Raw genomic sequence first — 5,000 nt, forward strand, 5'->3', positions numbered from 1 at the left:
GCCCTGATGAAGAGCAGGAGCTCCCAGTGTTTACACAAGCCGCTAACTGAGCGATAAATGAGCGCGCGCGGGGACAGGGGGGGTTTCAGCAGCTAGCCTGGCTGTCGTCCGCACGATTGTGTCAGGATACAAATGTCCGTGGCAGCAACAGGGTTAGGGACGGCCTACTCAGTTCCCAGGTTCTTTCCCCGCTTTCTTTCGAGCGCACTGGGATGACCCGAGCCAGACAGCGTTCCCACGCACCGGCTACAGAACCCGGCCCCTCGAGTCCACACGGAACGGAGAGGACTCGTGTTGGAACGCGGGCCTGTGGCTCCGTGGCAGTTGGATGGGGTTCCAGAAACTGTTGCCACCTCGTGCTCCCCCCCCCCCCCCCCCCCGCCTCTCGATAAAGCGTCGCTAATTAGCACTAGCGCTACGGCAGATTATACGCAGTGCCGGTTTGTGTAATGTCAGCGAAAAAAAGGAGTCGGCGAAAAAGACCACTTCGTTTTTTTCCTTTCCTTTCCTTTTTCCCCCCGCACCGTGTGAAAGATCAGCACAGTCTCAGGGCTCCTCTGTGTTTGTGTTCCGCGGCTGTCCCAGGGCGAGGATGACCTTTTGAAGTTGAAAAGCGTTTCATTTTGAAGTTAATACATTTATTGACCGTGATGGCGGTGACGTCAGAGCGGCGCGAGTTGGGTCCTTAATGGTCTAATTAAGTCCGGTCCTCCGCGTAGAAATGGTTCTGAACCGCGTTTGAAGTGCTTGGCACAACCACACACGCGCTCGGAGGAGAGGGGGAGGATCTGGCTCTGTATCGCAGTTGGGTAGACGACACACACACACACACACACACACACACACACACACACATACATACACTTGAAAGAGTTTGGGATCCCCCTCAAACTCTAAAACTTGAATGAGATTTCTTCTCTTTTCTCTCTCTCTCTCTCTCTCTCATGCAAACACACACACACACACACACACACACACACACACACACACACACACACACACACACACACACACACACACACAATCACACACTCACACACACACACACACACCACACAGCCTTGTCAGAGACCCCCCATGGCCCTGATGGCTCCTCTTGTAGAGCTGTAAGTTGAGTTTTGGGAGGTGCCCCCAGCAGCACCACCCCCTCAGATGAAAGGCGGCGGCAGCAGCAGCAGCAGCAGCAGCATTAGAGTCGGGGCTGAGTCAGCACACACCTGTGCTTCAAGCTGTTCCCTAACGGGCCCCCAGCGCTTGCTGCAGGACAGCCTTCAAAAGAGAGCAGCACACACACACACACACACAGTGCTTGAAGTGGGCCGGAACGCAGCGGAACGCAGTTCCGGAACTTCTGTATTTTCGTCTTTTGGGTTCCGCCACTTTTTTCAGCGTTCCGGTACTTACTGAACTGATCCGACGTAGTGACAGTCACAGTGGCCCGAGAATAGACAATATCACAAGACCGATGAAAGACCACATTACCCACGAGCCACAACAGTGCCCTATCACAGTGTTTCTCAATCTACCGGCCCGCGAGAAGATTACCATCGGGCCGCCGGCAGACCCTCGCTCTCTTCCCTCTTCGAGAGACGCACCATGCGGCCGCGGCCGCACCCATTCTTCTCGGTCTTATTGCTGCGCGGGAAAATCGCACAGAAATAACATGCATATCATATGAAACTGCAGAACCTGACCTTTCCAATGGTACTAGCCGCTAGTTTTCTGTGATGAACGGTTCGCGAGATAATTAGCGTTGAAAATTACAGTTACCTACAAAAATGAATGGCACATTCAGTTCTGCGTCATACCCATTAGTCTCTGTGAAATATCTGACGATTTCGTTACTGCCCTATGGCAAACTACATATCAAAATAAACAGGAGATCCTACTGATTCCAATGGCGTATAGAATGCCTCTGTGTAATTAGCTATAATCATGAGAAATCCTTTTTGGAAATCACATCAAATTTCTGCATTTTTTCATACCTCTCCATATCCCCCACTTCAAAATAATTTATTTTTCATATCAGAAGTTGTATTCAGACCCCTGTTTGTCATATAGCCATGGCAGATGCTTGAAATGCCATTTCAGGACCCAAAATAGCAATAGAAAGTGACAGTCACACTTACCCATGCACTTGTTCTGACTTTTGACCTAATCTCTGTTCTTGGCCAGTTATTGTTAATTAAATCAATGTAACAAGTAGGCCTACAGCCTATTTCGCAGTTTTCTTCATCTGGGCCTTTAGCCCAAAGGTTTCTGTTTCTGGGGCCCTTATTAGCCCAGTCTATTGTTAGGCCTACAAGTGGCTATACTGCACTGGTCTGGTTCGTGTTGTTTTAATGGTTTTCCATATTCCATTTGTTAATTAGAAAAAAGTAACCCAGGCCTATAGGTTAGTGCTTGAAAAAATTATTAAATAAAAAAAGTTTTCAACCAACATATCCTAAAGACTTGATTTTTTTTTTCACCGCACAAATGTCAAATGTCAGAAAATTAGAGTTCCTGCACTTATTTTTTCCCACTTAAAGCACTGCACACACACACTTGTGGGCAGGAGTCAGGACACACATGCACCGTCACTCTGTCACAGGGGCACGCATGAGCCATTCATACACACACACTCACACACACACTCAGAGGCATAGACATATGCAAGTGGAATGACAAGCACGTTGAGAAACACGAGGTGGCACTGTGAAACGTGCTACATTGTAGCCAAAACCATCTTACCTGTGTGTGTGTGTGTGTGTGTGTGTGTGTGTGTGTGTTTAGTGGGCCTGCTGTATTTAGAGATGTAAACTGTAAGGTGAATGCCTAAAACCCTCCTTAACTGTTCTAAAATAAATGTAAACTGCAAACTCGAGTGTGTCTGTGTCTGTGTCTGTGTCTGTGTCTGTGTCTGTGTCTGTGTCTGTGTCTGTGTCTGTGTCTGTGTCTGTGTCTGTGTGTGTGTGTGCGTGTGTGTGTAGAGAGAGTCTCTGCCACCCTCACTCTGCCTCTGCCGTGTTCTGTTTTGGATTGGTGTTGCGTGCAGGCATGCCAGCAGAGCAGTACTGTGGCTGGTGTCCTGCAGGACTCAGGCCATAAATCCCCTCCTCTAGACAGACAGGAAGGGCATCTGGGCTCCTCCCCTCGGCTCCATCCCACGGCTCCATCCCACACCAAGAGTCCTCTCGCTCCTCTGCATAGGGACGGCAGGGGAACGACCCCAATGGCCTTTACTGTGGAGCACCGCAACGTTTTTTTGGATTTGATATCTGAAACGTATAGTTTATAAATTGAAGATGTCAGGCACGATCTTTTTTTTTGTCCATCCCTGAAATTTACTGTGCAGGAGAGGCAACCCCTGCTGTGAGAGTACCTTGGCCATTTCACTGGTTTCATAAAACACACCTGTGCGTATGTCATGTCCTAGACGGCCGTCGTCTCCAGCTGAGTTTCCTGAAGCCCCTTCTTTGTAGCGAGTGCAAACTGTTTCTCTTGGAGATCTGGGAATGTAGTTTTTCCCCTTCATGTCCAAACACTCAGTACAGAGTGAGGTGGCAGGGGGTTGAGGGGAGGGGGGGGGGTTGAGTGAGAGAGGGAGAAAGGAAGAGGGAGAGAGAGGAGGCTGGCTCAAACTGTGTTGTGTGTTGTCCTGAGAGAGAGTGAAAAAGGAGAGAGATAGGGAGAAGGAGAGGAGAGGAGAGGGGAGGGGAGGGAGAAGAGCCTGGCTCAGTGTGTGTTGTGTTGTCCTGAGAGAGAGAGAGAGAGAGAAAGAAAGAAAGAAAGAAAGAAAGAAAGAAAGAAAGAGAGAGAGAGAAAGAAAGAGAGATAGGGAGATAGGGAGAGGGGGTGGGAGAGGTGGGCTGGCTCAATCTGTGTTGTGTATTGTCCTGAGAGAGAGAGAGATAGAAAGAGATAGAGGGGGAGAGGGTGGGAGAGGAGCCTGGCTCAATGTGTGTTGTGTTGTCCTGCCCTTCCTTATTGCCCAGGGCTCTCAGTCCATGTTGTTTCAATCGTGCTGCGAGTCGGCTCACTGGTGGCCCGGCGCCGGCACGGATGCGGCTCCCGAAGCCGCGGCCCGTCGTTAGAGCACGCTCCAGATCGAGCGGCGTTAATATTCAGCGCTCGGCCGGTGCCAATCATATGGCACGGGGAGCGAGGGGGAAATGCCACGCGTTTATCCGAGTGTGACTCGAAATCAAAAGCGAGCGAGGAAACAGCGCCAGTGTGAAATATCTCACAGATGGCAGTCAGCAGAAGGAGAGATTTTTCTGTGTGTGTGTGTGTGTGTGTGTGTGTGTGTGTGTGTGTGTGTGTGTGTGTGTGTGTGTGTGTGTGTGTGTGTGTGTGTGTGTGTGTGTGTGTGTGCCTGTGACTTACATTAGGGTGACTGAGAATCCTGTCCGGTGGCTGTCCTACAAAACTGTCCCCTAAAAATGTGAGATGGAGCACATGCCGCTTTAACTCATTCTTGGTATGGCTTCACCTCGCTGCGTACGCTCTATAAAATATGCATAACCTTCGTGCGTTCACTATACATGTGTAGTCCATATACTGTATATGTACGACAGTATCTTTTTCCATGATAAGCGTGAGTTGCGTTTGCTGCTGTAATGCTCAACGGTCCAAATCGCAGTGAGCGCAAATATTGAATAAGACGACGACTCCCTCACTTCTCATGAAAGCTTAAGTGTGGCTGTATTATGGTAATGATATCTATATAATGCTGCGTAGCTCAGATCAGTGTGAATATGCGCTTACCGCACTGGACTTTAATCAGTGGGGATGGGCCCTGCCTGTCAGTAGGCCTGGTCGTCTCCACTGTATACGAGGCACTGACGATTGTGCTGAAATGCTCATCTTTATGTCCTTGCGTTTGTATGCGGTTATGTAAGGGATAATGTATAGAACGCTGGTCATTATCGTGGAAAATAAGTACCGACAGTGATTATACAACTGCTTGGTTGAATTTCCTGTTGTGATGCGTTCTTTACACGTCAACGAACTTTCAG

The 5,000-nt window shown here is 49.2% G+C and overlaps 1 protein-coding gene across 1 annotated transcript in view; it reads left to right on the plus strand.

Moving 5' to 3' along the window:
- The window catches only part of ttc27 (tetratricopeptide repeat domain 27), a 119,618-nt gene that overhangs the window by 107,981 nt on the left and 6,637 nt on the right, over positions 1-5,000 (plus strand).

This window comes from Sardina pilchardus, chromosome 18 (assembly GCF_963854185.1).
Source record: "Sardina pilchardus chromosome 18, fSarPil1.1, whole genome shotgun sequence".
Lineage (NCBI taxonomy): Eukaryota > Metazoa > Chordata > Actinopteri > Clupeiformes > Clupeidae > Sardina > Sardina pilchardus.